Source organism: Lepisosteus oculatus, chromosome 4, assembly GCF_040954835.1.
Source record: "Lepisosteus oculatus isolate fLepOcu1 chromosome 4, fLepOcu1.hap2, whole genome shotgun sequence".
In the NCBI taxonomy this organism is placed as follows: Eukaryota; Metazoa; Chordata; class Actinopteri; order Semionotiformes; family Lepisosteidae; genus Lepisosteus; species Lepisosteus oculatus.
In genome coordinates this window covers 17506507-17524761 of record NC_090699.1, presented here as the reverse complement: position 1 = coordinate 17524761, position 18255 = coordinate 17506507, and the positions used below count along the sequence as shown (strand labels likewise).

Below are 18255 nucleotides of genomic sequence, written 5' to 3'. Positions count from 1 at the left end.
ATAATAATAATAGTATAATATTTTTTTTCCTCTACCCAAATATATAACATTTCAGAAAATTCCAAACCAGGTTTGTTTTGCAGAGATGACATCAGCCAGCACAACAGAGATGTGTAGCCATGTCATGAAAGGACTGCTCTCGTCCTTTCCTTCCCTCTGTTGACAGAGTCTATTTCTTTATTTAATCTTATAATTACATTCTGGGAGCCTGAAAGAAAGGGTTATAAAATCCTCTCCACACTGGATCTGTGACAGATGTTTATGTGATTATAGGTTCACTGCGATTACCGAAGAGAAAGCCCTGAACAAATAAGTGGGCTCGATTGTCCTGAGATTACAATTTAGAATTCCTCCCATGAAACCTTTAACAATGGGATGGAGGAATGTTAAAAGGGCCACTGAATAAACAAGCATTAAATTTTCTTTCAGAATGAGTGGCTTGGCTTTTAAAAGATGGGGGATTTGCAGCACACTCATGGTTGGTACGTAGGCAGTTTTCCGTGAGAGGAAAAAGATCCCACTTACAGCCGCGTAACTTTTATTTAATTCTTAGCGAAAGCTGACTTTTCTTTTTCCCTTCTGGTCGAGAGGAGGGGAGTAGAAAGGGGAGAGGGAGGGATCAAGCTTTGTTGTGCTGTTGCTTAATGAGCTGGAAAATACAATTGCACTTTTCTGACTGTGAAAATTGCTTTGAGGGCATCGTAAATTAGCTGCAGGGAGACAGTAAAGATGATGAGCCTTTGTGCTCTGTGTGTCTTGCCCTGTGTTGGGCACATCCTTCTCCGTCTCCTGTGGAGGGAACAATGCAGAGTAAAGAATTGTGGTATCTGGAAGTCCACTTTTTGGGGATGTTCATACACTTAATTGGTTGAGCTGGATCTCACAACGTGTTTCCACGGTCGGTAACATCTAAAACTGAACGTCAAGATCTTTTTACGCATTGCATTCTGCCTAGAGCTCACCAATTGAAGACATTTGCATTTGTCTTTCCTGTAACACAATCCCTTAGTGGTGTGCCTCAGAGTGCTTCGTTCCCCACTAATCTGCAGTCACGTTAACCACTATCAGTATAATACCGCTGCACACTTTTTCACTTCTGTGCGGTCTGACATCCTACGCATTTCCTGCAAGGTCTAAGCCGAATCATCTCTGAGACCTGCTTCTTGGTCTGCTGTCCTGTTATTGCTCTGCTGGAAAGTGTTGAGTGAGGGACTCCATCAAACTCTTTTCAATGCCATTAGTCACATGTGCCATTTTTTTGTTAAAATCAGAATGCGTGGATCATTCTCATATTCCCCAACGACGTATTAGGCAGAAGTAGGGATATGTTTCTCAAGCACCATCTCAATTTCAACAGGTTATTGCCTGTCTAAACTGAGTTCGTGCAAGCTGTCTCTTCCTTGCTGTGGATGTGCTGACTCACATTGTTCTAGTAACTCAAAAAAGGTATTTCAAGGTCAGAAATAGGTTGCTTAAGTGTCTGTGATCTTAAAACCTGTTACATGTTCTGTGTCTTTAATGCCTAAGCCAGAACTACAAGAACATGTTGCTGAATAACAGACTTCTGAGGGGGAGATTGTCAGATACCCCTCTTTTTTAAAGCTTGGATCGCATAAGGAAGGAAATAGAGAGGCATATACTAAAAAGGGTTTAGAAGGTATAATATAGTGAGAAATGTGTCATTTTTTAACAAACATTTTAACTAACTAAGGAAATAAAAAAGAATACCAGTCTAAATTAAATTGGGAAAAAGGAAGTTTTCTTCTGTGTAACCCAGCACACGCGGTCCATGCGATCAAGCTGTGTCTTCTGTTTACTCAGAACTGGGAACAGAGAAAGTGAAAATAATCCCGCAACATTTACAATCGGAATTCTGCATGTACAGAAAACAAAATACCGCGCGATCGGTCTCCAAACCACAACACAAGGCATCTGCTGCCTTCAGCCTGCATATCTCTGCATTATAATGTGCACGTCCTGCTGGGTTTTTAACTTTTGCTCTGTGTAATTGATGACTTCCACACTTCAGCTAAGTTCTTCACCCTTTCGATGGCGATTGTTTGTGTACTTCAGCAGTGTGGACGCTTTGTATCTGGCATTGTTCTTTACAGAAGTGTTAGAATGGGCTGAGAAAAAAAAAACGTCCCCCTGATATTTAGTAAGCTCCGAAGGGCACTTTTCATTCTCATTTTGCAAGCTTGGCACATGCCTTCTGTTACTAAGTGGCGTTGCATTCAAAAGCTCCACATCTCCTATTCTTCGGCCCACTAGGTACCCAGACTTACAGCCCTGGCAGCTGTTGAACCTTCTAAAAGGCTATAGACTCCTCTCTGCAGGTGAGCTCTCCTGCCAAAACAGTTTCCAATCAAAGGCTCTTTCAGAATTTCAATAGGAAGCTGACTTCGTATGTGCCACTGCTCAGAGTGCCTTCACAATGACTGCCTTCTCTAAATATGCAGCTCATACAGAGTGGAGCCATTCTGGCGTTTTTTTTTTTTGTCTATGATGGGAGCCAATGGCTGGCGCAAGTCTCCCTGGTTCAGAGGCAGGACATTTCCCTCACAATTATCATACGAGCTGTTGCACATTACTCATAAGGTGTGGTGCTTCCCTCAAAGGCCTCTTCTGTTTTCTCAAAGCTGCTGGCAAGCTGGGATATCTATTCATTTGGTTACTTAAGTATAATTGCTCTCTTTGAAGCCTCAGAGAGGCAAATAATTTTCTGTGCCCTCAGGCAGTAATGGCGACACAGCCAGCGACCCCCCTAGCCTGTAACTGCCAGAGCGCCTCCAAAAGGGCAGCTCCCATACAGAGAAGAAATAATACAGCCCGGGCTGCTCAATTTCACCTCCTTTTCATCCCCTTCTTTTTAACTTTTATTAACAACAGCTTTCACAGCCATATCGGACTTTGGAAACAGCAGTGGGACCGGGGGCTGCTCCTGATGTCACAGCGGCGCTCGCTCTGCCTTGCAAGCAGCAGCAGCAGCAGCGGCCGCGCCAGGGCCGGACAGCCCCGGGAAAGCCGCGGCGGGGTCCCTCCACTCCAGCGGGCAACGCGGGGGGAGGCGTGGCGGACGGCGTGGCCAGGTTCTGCCGGAACACCCGGGCGAGGACCGACCGCACTTGACGCCTGACAGCAGACAAGCACACGGCACGGGGAGAACGCGTCCGGATCGCGCAGGGGCGCTACAGTGGGAGAGGAGTTGTGCTACCACAACGTCGCGGTGATTTTGAATTGCATAGCGATCCTTAGTCGGCTTTAGTCAGCTCCCTGTTTGTCTGTTCTAATGTACTATTAATTCCGTGTAGCACTGCGTGTTTTTGCTGCAGCCCCACCCACTCCACGTTAATTTCAGTTAATTGTAACCGAGTAGGCTTCGTGGATAAAAAGCAGGGGTGATGACCACTGCAGTGCGAGTCCCAGGTCTGATCAGAGTTAGCAGTGACGCAGCTCTTGTTTAGTTTTCAGTCTGAGGTTTTCCGATACCAGCTACAACAATTCTTATAATTTGCTACAGTCCTTCTGGATTACATAATTGTTTGACAATGACTGAAGTAAACCAGTGGTTATATTTGTAAGTCGCGTAGGACTTCACAATGGATTAAATATACCCCTTTAAAAAACAACCTCCTGACAACATAATCACATTTACAAATAACCCACTATCTCATTCTGTAGGTCACATTATTTTTTGTCTCTGGAATAAATTGGTACATCTTGATTTTCAAGACCATACTGACAGAAGGCCCCATTGTTCATCTTCTATTTTAGAACTGGTCACTGCAAGAATGTGAAATGTATTAGCAGGTCTGTGGAAAATATCCTATTGAAATATTAGTTCCTCACCTTTTTGCATAAATGCAGACTTTTTGTTACTCACATCACATTTTCTGTGACTTGGGAAATAAACAGAAAATCAGTCTTTGTTAATAATCTTCAAATCCAAGTTTGAAATTGAAAATGAATTGCATGTGTAAATACGTGATAATGATGGAAAACGATTGAAGCTGGTTTTCTGCATTTAGTGACATATCTGACTTCCTGGGGGTGAAACTGGTGTACTTTCAGTCGTTCCTATTCTATCATTACAGCTATATAAGGGAAATTGCTGTATACATAGTCAGCAATAAAAACAGGGCTATGAATATTGCATGTTACTTGTATTATTTGCTTTGAGGTTTTAAAGGGAGAAGTATTTCCTGTAGTCATGCCAGCTGGTAACAATTTTGAGACACATTAAAAGCCAGTTTCTGCCAAATAACTTCCCTTTGGGATATTTTCAGGAGACTATATAAACCAGTAATGTAATTATAAACCAGTTTGCACAGAAAACACTTAATTTTTCCTTATTTATATTAAAAAGTCATTTACAAAACAACAGGCCCTTTTCAGAGTTTAATTTTCTGATACTATTCTTTAAAACCTATACCCCAATAAACTGCATTATGTTGCATTGACACAAACCTGCTCCTTAAAATGTCATACAAGGTAATAATGTTTACTATAATCTTTAGTGAAGAGCTAACACATATGAGTTCACACTTCTGGATTTCCAAATTCTGAATTTGTTGTGTTTTTCAAAAACCTCAAGAGGCAAGACTCCAAAAACGTTTTAAAAAAACAAATTGACCACTAGACTGAAGGGTCGACATGTTTTAGTTAAGAGTTCTGCTCTATTGCTGAGCCATGAAAATGGACCAGAATTGTTCTTGATGAGGTTAATGAGATGCCTGAAAGCTGACCCTGAGCCAGCAGGTTAATATGAAGGCTCCCTGCAGAATTGCATATCGTCAGTCTGAAGCTCACAGGGCAGTTCTCTCCCGAGACTCTGAAGGCCGGCGAAGGGCTTATCAGATCATACTGTATTATTTGATGTCTGTCTGCTCTGTGTTATGTTGACTTCAGTAGGGAAGACATTTATGCGCCGTTATTTCAGCCGCCTGCAGTATGTCTCTGTCTTGCATGAGCCAGAAAAGGAGGTGAAGCAAAAATAGACCACAGCAAGGTATGAGAAAACAACAGACACATTCAATAAAGTTTTCTGTTTGAATTTTTAAACAGCTCACATGCATCAAAGATCCCGGACCATGCACTTTCAGTTTATTAGAAGTATGTGACCAGGCAATCAGAAGACCACCTTATCTCTGCTCATGGCAAGAGACTCTTGTGTTTTCAGCACTTTCATCCTTTAGTAGAGCCCCCTGTTCCTAAACCAATGAAAACTGATATGGCACAAAGACAATAATTGGGTTTGGAGCAGAGCTGCCTGTTTGTCCTGCTCAAGAAGGCTAAAACGACACACGGACTGAAGGTTTCCAATTATTGTTACTTGAAAAACACAGCAATGTTATGGTAACCTGCCTAAGTGCCAGTTTAACACTCCCCTCCCATTGAGAGGAACCTGAAGAAGGCTCCACGGCCGAAAAGTTGTGTTTTCTTTCTTCTTTTTTTTTCAGCATGGATTAAACCCATTACAGTGTGGAGAAGCCTGTGATTCTGTGGAGCAACACGCAGGTTGATGGCAGATTTAGCGTGTGAGGTATCGACAGTGCTTCCTATACAATGCACTAGTGAAGACCTTGCACTGCTTCTCTGACTTCTCCTTTAATATCCAAAGTGGTCCTCTGCACTTCCCTTAACACACACACACTAGCAAAGAAAACAGAGGTCTGTTTTGGGAAGACGATATCTTTGTGCAAAGATAGTTTGAAATTTATTTGAGATACTGTGTATGGTTACGTATCTGTACCCCGGAGAAGAATTGGCTTCGTTGACACAGCAGCCTGTGCTAGGTGCTTCACTGGCAAAATGCATTTCCGAGAAAGTGAATTAATTTCTGGGTAAAGCTGGTTCCATGTTTTAGAATTTTTTCCTGTTACCTGGAACAAGGCTCCTCAAACTTCTTTGGAGAAGGACCTGATGTCACATTTCATGGCCTCATGACCAGATTTTCTGGGGGTGCTGGGAACTTCCTTGTAGGGGCTCCCCCATCAACATTCTGTGGAGGATGACAGATTTAGCGTGTGAGGCATCTACAGCACTTCCTCTACAATGCACAAGTGAAGACCTTGCACTGCTTCTCTGAATTCTCCTTTACTATCCCAAATGGTTGACTGCACTTTCCTTACCTCCCAGAATAGCAAAGAAAACAGAGGTCTGGTCTGATTTTGGGGATCTTAGCGCGAAGATAGTTTGAAATGTATTTTAGATACACTGTTACGTATGAGTACCCGGGAGAAGAATAGAATTTGTTGACACAGCAGCTGGTTTTAGGTGCTGGGTGCTATGATTTCTACACGTGGCATAAGAAACACAAGCAAGAAATGTCTGTTTCATTCTTTTGGGTTTTTTTCAGCAACAAAAATCTTTGCAAAAACCTACAAAAAAGCAACATTTCACTTGTGATCTCCTGCATTTCTCTACATGATTGGCCTCTGAAAATACCTTACGTCCTGAAGTGCTCTAGATTTGTTGAACCAGAAAATGGGTGAGAAAAGGACTGCTGTGTGTGAGATACATCCAGGAATGAACAGCAAAACGCCATCCTTTTCTGGCAGTATGTGTGAAAAAATGTATTTTGTTTCTCATTAAAACTTAGATTTGGCTTTTGTGCACAAAACCAACAAAATTCCTCAAGACCAAAAGGTACAAGCACAAAGTCAGGTTTGTGGTTTCAACCTTCGAACTGCAGTAGGGTACAGTCTGTTAACGAGCTCCATCTTTGGCTGGGGTTGTATGTTTTTGAAAATGTCATGTCTCGTAACTCTCTGCATCAACCTTATTTCTTAGATGATTTAGCATAAAAGGAAAACATCCACCAAAGGGCATGGTGCCAAAAGCTCTAACAGTAGCCATCACAAGAAAATGAAAATATGCCATAACTCCCACAGACTCTGCCCAGGATAGAGCCCTCTTGCACGAAAACACTTGCTTAAGTTGTATTTGTAATAATAACAATAAACTGTGTCAGCCACCAAAGTTTTGGCTCCTACTAAGAGGCACGAACAGTCCTCCACACTGGGACTGTCCTGTCTGCAGTGTCTACACTATCAGGCTTCAAATCAAAGTCACGACGTTTCGCCTAATCCCAAACACAACGGCGTCCCTGGTTACCTGCCTGGCCTGCTGAGCCCTGTGCTGCCCGTTATTGTCGCACACAGAGTCCCTCTGGGTCTTACGACGCTGTTGCGCTTTTGGGTTTTGGGGGTCACTGCTTTATGGCACTTGGGTGTCTTGGCGGGGTTTTGCCATTCTGTGTCAGTCACGAGTTATGGACGATAAAGAGCAGACGTCTGGGAACTCTGTCTGTCTCCGTCCCTGTTCTTCCGCGGTGTAACACTGCCGAGAGGCAGGGGAGATCCCCTGATTCTCTCTGCATCCGAGGATCTGTCCTTCAGCTGTGCTGCCCCCTGAATCTGGAGCTTTTACTGCTTAAACCCCCGCCAGATCATTTCACACCTTTGCACAAAAAGGAGGACACAGTGCCCTCCTCCTGTCTGCCACATATCTGTCCCCTTTCCTTCTGAAATGAACATCCCTTTTCCCAGTGGATCAACACAAGGCCAGTTGTTCTAAAAAGGCCTGGCTAAAAACTCTGGGAAAATGATTCTGCTCTGGGCCTCTTATTGTTTGCTTTAATAGTTCAAGTAATTATAGCCAATAACAAAAGAAGTAATTACATTAAATCCTAAAACTGCACTCAAAAATAAAAAGCCTAAATAAAGACGCTACAGTGACAAGTTCTCTAATTGCTATGTTATTGAAGGTGGTTTTTGGAGACATGTAATCAGGTCTTTGATGGAGCCAGACAATCCTGAGGGCTTTGCTTCAGAGCAATTTATTGCAAAGATAGTTTGTCTTCCTTTTTTCCCACAATGCAAATTGGTGTCCAGGATTTTAGAAACAAACCAAAATAGTGCAATTTGACAGAAAGCAAATAAATTAGCATATAATTTAGAAAAGCCGTAATCTATAATCTGAATTGTCCAGCAGAAAAACCTCTAAACTCATGACATCCGAGGTCTTCTCAGTATTTTCTGAAACACCTACAAGAGTAAATAGAAAATATTTACAATTCCTGTTGGAATCTGATACAATAATCTGCACTTATGATCCCACAGTGTTTCTGAAAGTCTGTGTTTTAAAAAAGAAAGGAACCAGCACTTCTCAGGAAAATCAGCTCTTTTGAAATAATTTTGCTAAAATGTGTCCGGAGGAAATTGAAATGGTTCCTCATGTATCTATTTCAGGGTATTCCAATTGTTTATGCTTTACAAAACAAAAAGAGCCTGCCTATCATTTTTATCAATTTTAATGAATAAAAGCTTTTGAGAAAAATGTTATTTTCTTGAAACAATCTATTCATAGCAGAAACACACATCTGTAAATATGGTTCACTAGTAATATGATTCTCAAATCAAAATAAGAAGCAATAGATGGAACCACAAACACATCGACATTTACTGCTCTGGGGTTTGCGTGGGGCTTATAAATGTCTTAAAAGAGAAAAAGGGATGATGAACTCTACGAGACTGTATCCATAAAATGTTTTATTCATGTCTGCACGACTCTGCTATTACCAGTGGCTTGGCACTTAAACATCCATTCATATTTGGAAGACTGATAGAGTATTTTTCAAAAGTCTGTCAAATTCACACTAGTATCTATACTACTACTATAATGTACAGTCCATTTATATAAAAAATATTAAACAGTGGTCATTGTGCTTAAATATTTATTTATTCCATCTTAGATAGATAGATACTTTATTGATCCCGTGAGGGAAATTGCAGTACAACAGCAGCTTTACACAGACAACACAGCCACAGTGTAATGAATGATACAATAATAATAATAGTACAATACATAAAATACAATCAGTACCGTAAGGGGTGCACTAAAAGAGTTCATGCTAGTTATTATCATGAATATTACCATACAATGTACATGTGCATTCTCAAAGACTAGTCAAGTCCATTATTATTTATTTCACATACATTTACAGAGTCTTGAGTCCTGAGGGGCATCATCACAGCATAACAGCATCTTCTTACACTGTGTAACCTGCTCCAGTTGCACATAAGAACATTAGAGCATAGGAACACAAGAACACAAGAACAACACAAGACCATGAGAACATTCACAAAAATTAGAAACAAGACAAGGCCATTCAACCCATCTAGCCCGTATGGCAGTTTGTAGTTAATTGATGTGAGGATCTCATCTGGCTGTTTCTTGAAAGACGTCTGGGTAGCAGCTTCAGCAGCATGGCTGGGCTGCTTATTTCATGCTCTCTCAAACCTAAGAACGTGTGAAAATGCATGTTGGGCCTATCAGTTAATATCAGTGAATAGGTTTCTTGACCACAGGATATTTTAAATGTGATGTTAGAGGAATCACCTCTATAAGACCCACCACCAGCTATTTCAGCAAATACAGTACCTTCTTTGTTTTTGATGATCAGAAGAGGTTCATTTTGGGTTAAAGCATGACGTTCTCCATCAGTCTTATTTGTTAATAGTATTTATTGAACTATACTTCTCCTGCTACACCTCTTTTTCATTTATTGAATATTTGCTCACCCTAGTGAGTAGTGGTGAAGATGTGATTTAGCAACCATAAGGCACAGGGTGGGAATACTTAATTTTGCAACTCTGTGGACAGCAGTGGAGTCAAAGAGACATGTCAGGTACATCCCAGGTTCAGGGAGCACATTTCGAAAGTTCACACACGTAAGGCAGCAGCAGAATATTATGACCACTCCTGGCTCAACAGTTCACTTCCATTAAACACCAGATTTATGAGCTTTGCACCACGAACAGGCTGCTTGATTTTTTGTAGAGGGAATTTAAAACAGCTGATATGGCAAGTGTAGGTCTAGACATCTGCCTTACATGCAATAATCCTTTATTTTAAATTTGATCTTGTCTGTACCTAGTTATGAAAACGTTCTTTGTAGAGTGTAATGAGCCCTGGCGATACTGGCAAAGGTATGACATTTCTGAACTACTGAGCATCCATCATTCTCATTTCAGAAATATTCCGCAGACACCAGCTGACTCCTAAATAACCCGGCTTCACATGGGAGAATGTGATTAAAAATGTCATCTTTGAATGTTTTTTTTCTGTTTCCTAAGATCATTTTATTTTTCTGGTGTTCTCCAGAGCTCGGTATTGGTGGGACAGCCTGCTTCAATTAGCATGATAGGATACATGTGGCCAGTATCAGCCCTGGCATCTTCTTCGTGTGGCTTTGGATTTAACGGTAAAGAAACAGCTCAGCATGAAGAGCCTTCCTTCCATGATGGCATCTAACAGGCCGGCTGCACCACACCTCTATGGGGGTCAGGAACTGAGCAGATCCACAGCTAGAGCACCAGCCTAAATGTAGCATGAAATCTGAGGGAAACTGCTCTGACTACAGTGACCATCTAGTGCCATAGCTCAAAGCACAAGGAACATTTAAAAGTCAATAGCTTTATAGGTGCATTATTCAATCAAAGGATAAAAAGATAACCATTCAATTTCCTAGTTTTAGAAAGTCTTTTCTTCTGGCTCAAGGCCACATATCTGTAACATGCCAAGGCAGCTGTGAGGAGTTTATGCAAACCACAGTAGACTGTGGATTGACAGTAGATGTATCTGTTGCGATAACCTGGCAGAAACTGCGTTAAATAGATGCTGCAGTCATACGTACCCAAATTCAGGGATTTCATAGAAAATGCTCAAATGTGTACACTTTACCTCATAAAAACCCTGATACCAAGATGAATACCTGGAAAGAGAAAATTGTGAAGAGGTGAACAGGTCTGACAGTGGGTGTGTTGTACCTGCAGTGTGAGGAGGTGAACAGGTCTGACAGCGAGTGTGTTGTGCCTGCAGTGTGAGGAGGTGAACAGGTCTGACAGCGGGTGTGTTGTACCTGCAGTGTGAAGAGGTGAACAGGTCTGACAGTGAGTGTGTTGTACCTGCAGTGTGAGGAGGTGAGCAGGTCTGACAGTGAGTGTGTTGTACCTGCAGTGTGAGGAGGTGAACAGGTCTGACAGTGAGTGTGTTGTACCTGCAGTGTGAGGAGGTGAACAGGTCTGACAGTGAGTGTGTTGTACCTGCAGTGTGAGGAGGTGAGCAGGTCTGACAGTGAGTGTGTTGTACCTGCAGTGTGAGGAGGTGAGCAGGTCTGACAGTGAGTGTGTTGTACCTGCAGTGTGAGGAGGTGAACAGGTCTGACAGTGAGTGTGTTGTACCTGCAGTGTGAGGAGGTGAGCAGGTCTGACAGTGAGTGTGTTGTACCTGCAGTGTGAGGAGGTGAACAGGTCTGACAGTGGGTGTGTTGTACCTGCAGTGTGAAGAGGTGAACAGGTCTGACAGCGGGTGTGTTGTACCTGCAGTGTGAAGAGGTGAACAGGTCTGACAGCGGGTGTGTTGTACCTGCAGTGTGAAGAGGTGAAGAGGTCTGACATTGAGTGTGTTGTACCTGCAGTGTGAGGAGGTGAGCAGGTCTGACAGTGAGTGTGTTGTACCTGCAGTGTGAGGAGGTGAGCAGGTCTGACAGTGAGTGTGTTGTACCTGCAGTGTGAGGAGGTGAGCAGGTCTGACAGTGAGTGTGTTGTACCTGCAGTGTGAGGAGGTGAGCAGGTCTGACAGTGAGTGTGTTGTACCTGCAGTGTGAGGAGGTGAACAGGTCTGACAGCGGGTGTGTTGTACCTGCAGTGTGAAGAGGTGAACAGGTCTGACAGCGGGTGTGTTGTACCTGCAGTGTGAAGAGGTGAACAGGTCTGACAGTGAGTGTGTTGTACCTGCAGTGTGAGGAGGTGAACAGGTCTGACAGTGAGTGTGTTGTACCTGCAGTGTGAGGAGGTGAGCAGGTCTGACAGCGGGTGTGTTGTACCTGCAGTGTGAGGAGGTGAACAGGTCTGACAGTGAGTGTGTTGTACCTGCAGTGTGAAGAGGTGAACAGGTCTGACAGTGAGTGTGTTGTACCTGCAGTGTAAAGAGGTGAACAGGTCTGACAGCGAGTGTGTTGTACCTGCAGTGTGAAGAGGTGAACAGGTCTGACAGCGAGTGTGTTGTACCTGCAGTGTGAGGAGGTGAACAGGTCTGACAGTGAGTGTGTTGTACCTGCAGTGTGAGGAGGTGAACAGGTCTGACAGTGAGTGTGTTGTACCTGCAGTGTGAGGAGGTGAGCAGGTCTGACAGCGGGTGTGTTGTACCTGCAGTGTGAAGAGGTGAACAGGTCTGACAGTGGGTGTGTTGTACCTGCAGTGTGAAGAGGTGAACAGGTCTGACAGTGGGTGTGTTGTACCTGCAGTGTGAAGAGGTGAACAGGTCTGACAGTGGGTGTGTTGTACCTGCAGTGTGAAGAGGTGAACAGGTCTGACAGTGGGTGTGTTGTACCTGCAGTGTGAAGAGGTGAGCAGGTCTGACAGTGAGTGTGTTGTACCTGCAGTGTGAAGAGGTGAACAGGTCTGACAGTGAGTGTGTTGTACCTGCAGTGTGAAGAGGTGAACAGGTCTGACAGCGGGTGTGTTGTACCTGCAGTGTGAGGAGGTGAACAGGTCTGACAGCGGGTGTATTGTACCTGCAGTGTGAAGAGGTGAACAGGTCTGACAGCGGGTGTGTTGTACCTGCAGTGTGAAGAGGTGAACAGGTCTGACAGTGGGTGTGTTGTACCTGCAGTGTGAAGAGGTGAACAGGTCTGACAGCGGGTGTGTTGTACCTGCAGTGTGAAGAGGTGAACAGGTCTGACAGTGAGTGTGTTGTACCTGCAGTGTGAAGAGGTGAACAGGTCTGACAGTGGGTGTGTTGTACCTGCAGTGTGAAGAGGTGAACAGGTCTGACAGCGGGTGTGTTGTACCTGCAGTGTGAAGAGGTGAACAGGTCTGACAGTGAGTGTGTTGTACCTGCAGTGTGAGGAGGTGAGCAGGTCTGACAGTGAGTGTGTTGTACCTGCAGTGTGAGGAGGTGAACAGGTCTGACAGTGAGTGTGTTGTACCTGCAGTGTGAGGAGGTGAACAGGTCTGACAGTGAGTGTGTTGTACCTGCAGTGTGAGGAGGTGAACAGGTCTGACAGTGAGTGTGTTGTACCTGCAGTGTGAGGAGGTGAACAGGTCTGACAGCGGGTGTGTTGTTAAACGTGTAATCAAGAGCTCATTTACGAGCACAAGCCTAGAGGTGTGGCAGTAAGCTGATGATTAAGAACTAAACATGCCAAGGTGAGTCTTGCATGTCTTTAGTTGTTTTTTTATGATTTTCAATTAGCACTGGGTTCACTGTGTATGATTACTACCTTAAATTCTTTTGCCCACATATATGAGATTTTTGTATTTCTTTTTTTAATATATATATATTTTAGAAATAGAAATAACTACTTTAATGTTTTTTTTACTATGACAGGACTACTGCATTCTAATTAAATATTGAGCCTTTTACTACAAGAAACATAAAAATAATTTAGGTTATTCAGAAAAGATGCAATGGTAAAATCAATTAAATTGAATTCACCCAAAAGGCTCATATTTTATAAAATCCAATTTGTAAGTTCAGTATCCACTTTTTCAACATAATACAATCCAAACAAACCATACACGTTTGTTGTAGAAGTCAATAAAATGTAGAATTAATTGACAAGATTAAAAAAAACAAAACTTGCGATCTACAATTTCAGATTAATCTCAACACCAAATATCGTTGTATTCCTAACAGCGCAAGACCACAAGAATTTGAAAAACAAGTTTGAGATAAAAAGCAAGTACTGTATGTGCTTTTTTTGGTGGTTTGGACACTGGGCAAAAAGATGAGAATATGTTTTGATGAGCAACAAAACATGTGTTAAACATTTCCTCATTGCTGAGCAATGTCACACAGGAGCTGCAGCAAGAGTACAATTTTGTACCCAGTTGTGATCCTGACTAAATTCCCAACACCTCTCTTTCAGGCATTAGGATAGTACAAGACGTTTAAATTAATATTTAATTCAAAAATGGATGATGGGCATAGTAAGTGAATTGGAGATCAACATGACTAGATTATTGTTCCCAACTGACCAATCAGGATCCTCATTAATATTATTACCGTCATATTGTGTGAGAACAGTTGTCCTTTGTCTTCCTTCTGGTTTGTAATAACCATTACATTAGGCTTAGCTTTCATCTTTATTTTAACTCTGAACCTACTTCTATTCAATTTAGCCTCTTGCAGGAGTTCTCTGTGTTATTTCTTATCCAATAAACATATACCCCCAAAACCTCAGTCACACTGATGACATTTTAAGAACGTGGTTCATGAATTTTGTAAATTGAGCCCTCGTTTCTTTCATAAGGATTACATTTATGAAAAACACAAAGTGCATGAAATCTGATAGTTTGTAATTAGGCCCGTTTCAACTGAAACAGTATGATATCCTGGATGATTCTAGATCATTCAGAGGAACCCCTGAGAGAAAGATTAGTGGAACAGGAGTTTTGTGTGAAGCTTGAGGTCCGTCTTTTAAGATAATTGTATTATTTACAGTATGCCAGCACAGTTGAATCGCAAGCTTCCTGTAGTATCAGAGAGGCTGGAGCAGCATAGACACCTATCACAGTGGATGGAATAGGCATCCCATATTTACTGTTCAGACCTTGTAAGATGAAATGCACTGAAATTCAAATGTAGAACGGAGAGGTGGTTTTGAAGATATCATCTGGCTAATGTAGAGCTTTAGTTCAGCCACAAAGCCCAAGCGAAACATGCAGGGCCATGGGACCATCCTGGAACAATAGTTCTATTCATTTCCCTTCGAATGACGACCCCAGCAAATTCCTCCCATTCTCCCCGGCACAGAACTGAACCGCTGGTGATCGTAAAACAGACACGAATCAAACAAACAGGAATCGGGCGATGATGCGGGTCTGATACGTCTATCAGTGCAAAATAGCGTTCCTACGGGGCTCCTCTGGTTCCCTCTGTCCTTCGGTCACTTCATCGGTGAACTGGGATTTTGCTAATCAATTTCCCACTGGGCGCAGACAAGTCAACAGGAAAAGCTGGTAACATGACCACAAGGAAAATGTTTAAAGTGGCTCACTGCAACAAATGTGGTGTGCCAGACTAATTGACCCATACATCCCTGGAGCTTTATCCAGAGAAGAAACACCACTGGGGCCCTTAACAGGCTATCCTCATAAACCGATCTATAACCAATGGCCGATTTGAAACATATGTTATGGGATGTTTTACTGCAGCTTTCAAAGGTAGAAATTTGCTCACTGGGATTGGCGACATTCTGCCAAATTGCACATTTCTCCTCCTATTTTATTTCTCACAAATAAAAGACAGCGTCAGATATGTTGTGTAACGTCTGTAAATCCCCTGCCATTAGACAGAACATGTTTTGTTTTTCTCCACATTTCAGCCAAAGCCAAACCAAAAAAGCAAAAAAGTGGGGATTGTTGCTCCGTTTTCAAAAGAGGGGCAATAAATGAAACAAGCTGTAAAAGGATATTTGTGAATGGCCCAGACAATGTGGGGTTTCTGAGAGCTGTGACAGAAGAACTCACCTGAACAGTGGTACCTCCGGGGACTCTGAAGACTGCTGCCCCAGGCCAGTGCTGACAATACTACCAGGAAACTCTCTGTCTACCATGGGCAAATGAAAAAAATCACAATATTTATTCTTATGTCAAACAACGGAAGTGATCCAAAGATACTTTGGCACTCATCTCTGGTTATACACCAGGTTCCCTTGCGACACTCTTAATATACAGTTGCAATAATATACAGATGCAAGTCACAGTATGGTCATTTCTCATAAAAGATAGAAGAACTTTAATCAAAAGTAAAATCAAGTGAAAACTGAAGACTCGCTTCATTCATGTGCTATTTGTTTTCTGGCAGAGGGTCCAAGAAAAATAGATAAAAATGCTGTCTTTATTGAAGTTTCAAATATCTCCAGTTCATAAAAAAACGTATTCAACAATTTAATTATGTGTTGCAGCATCCCGCACTGCTTGGTCTATCGAGCTATTGAGCTGCCAGGAGTAATTACATAGTATGATTCCACACTTTATCAAAACATTTAGAACTTTATATCACATTATAAAACAAAACATAAACTCACTATCTCATTTTAATGTGAAACCAATGAATTTCACAAATTGAAAGAAACATGACTGAAGATTGTCCAGAACTGTGAAAAATCTGAGCCATTGTGTGCACTGGTTCCTCACTTAATTAAAAAAAACAGCTTATCTGATCTGGCTTATTTTATCAGCTGCATTTAGGGTGTTTCACGACAGTCTGTGCTGAAGATATAACTTAGCTTCTATTTCTTACCAGTACATGATAGAGAGAAAGAATAGGTGAAGTTTCTCCTGTCTTCAGAGAGTGGAGACATAATCTAATCTGCTGCACAGCTTGGTAGTTGAATGAAAAAAAGACAGATCTGAAGAAACTTTTACAAAAAGCAACAGTGTGACTGTTGGTTTCATCCTGTGGAACAGAAACAGTCGGGACCGGCAAAGAACAGTCTCTCAAATCCAGGCAGTTAAACCTACATTTAAAGAATGTGAACATCAGCACTTGAGCTGCATGGCAAGAGACCACAGACGGCATAATGCAATAAATGGAACAAGCCATGGGGTGAAGCACATTCTTATTACAGCACTTGTAACTCTTCACTTTACTTTCAGCATAAGTTTGTAGGTAAAGTACATTAACCACAGCAATAAGCTCACTCTGGGCTCATCATGTCACTGATGATAAGCAATGACGGTACTGTGCATCTGGAAAAGTCGAAAGCTGTTTGTCCTCTGTATAAGCCTTACACGAAGGGTCACTTTCTGCTCTGGAATCTGTCTCTGGCTCTGATTTGAGCAACTCTGACAAATGGCTTAAAAGAGGGATCTGGAGCCTTTGAGTTTTTTTTCCGGCTGTATAAAAGAGCATTACCGCCCACCCCCCCCACCCAGAAAAGGCTACTGTAATACCCAGCAGGGTTATCTGACAGCCCTCTCTATAAGAAATTCAACTCTGTGGCTTGACTGTCTTTAACCCAGCTGATAACACTTAGCCTTGCAGTAAAGAAAAGGCCCCTTTAAGTGATCCATTAACATCCTATCCCCAAGAGTGGGCCAGTGTCTACTGAAACAAACCAGGAAACCTTGAAGGAAAACAGGATGGCAGACAAGCCCTGAGATCAAAGCCCGGGTTTAGATCTCCCTCCTCCAGACAGCTTGACTCTTCCCTCTGGAGCGTAGTCCTAATGTTTTCAATTAGGGCTTGCAAAAATGTTTTAAATTATAACATTATCAATTAGTCAGCAATTCCTGCATTTTATTTTAATGGCCTGGACTTACGGCAAAGATTTATTGACTGAAAAGGAGGTGCCAGCTCTCTTTAATTCTGAATAATTGGTTTCCATGTAGTTCTTCATTCATTACGGCCTTCATTTAGTCTGCTCTAGCTCTGGCGGAAGCGTAGCCCTGGTATTTCAGCTTTGAGATCTGTCTTGTTTAGCAGCCAGTCCCTCTTTCTAAGCAGCAAGAAGCCTGACCCTCTTGAAGGGTTACCATAGCAAGTATCTGCACGGCATGCTTTTGCAGCTTCATCCTCTTCTGCCATGTTCCTACGACTGCTGGGAAGAACGATATTCAGATCTGGACATGGACATTTTTTATGTTATTGAAGCCAAGCGCCGGAAATAAAAACGTTGGCGTTTCTCAGAAATGACAGATGAGAAAAAGGCGTCGGACTGTGAAAGAAAAGTAGCTTTGGTTATGAGTGCTGACGAAGAAGAAGGGGGAAGGACAAAGCTCGTGTGGATGTGCAATAATACAGATGCCCTCCTACAGATGAGGCTTTAAACTGAAGGTCTAGAGGGCTGGGTCCTGAAAGATCCCAGGGCACTGCTCGTGAGAGTAGGGGTGTTAACCCTGGAGTGCTGGCTAGGCTCCACTCTGGGCATGAACGGATGCAATCTCTCTGAAGTTCCTCCTTGATTCAATTGGCGAAGTGGCTTCTCTCTCCGCCTCCTGATCTGCTGTGCTGTGGGGCAGCTGCAGCTGGATGGCTGCTGAGTGTCACCAGGAGGGGCTGTGCTTCCTTGGTGGATAAACTGGGTCCCTGCAGATACGTACTTTGGGATTCTTTGGAAATGCAATGCATAATTATTAAAGAATCGAAGTGGCAATACGACGCACCATCAAAAACCCTGAAATATTTGTGAGTGACCGCGATTTCACAAGATGGTTCACCAGGTTGTTACAGTGCCCCCTG

The 18255-nt window shown here is 42.6% G+C and overlaps 1 protein-coding gene across 1 annotated transcript in view; it reads left to right on the top strand.

Moving 5' to 3' along the window:
- znf511 (zinc finger protein 511) overlaps nucleotides 1-2980 on the top strand; it is a 33338-nt gene extending 30358 nt beyond the window's left edge. Inside the window, exon 10 of the transcript XR_001478362.2 lies at nucleotides 2890-2980. The gene's annotated coding sequence lies outside the window, so the exon portion shown is untranslated. The remainder of the gene's footprint in view (nucleotides 1-2889) is intronic.
- Nucleotides 2981-18255: the final 15275 nt, after the last annotated feature.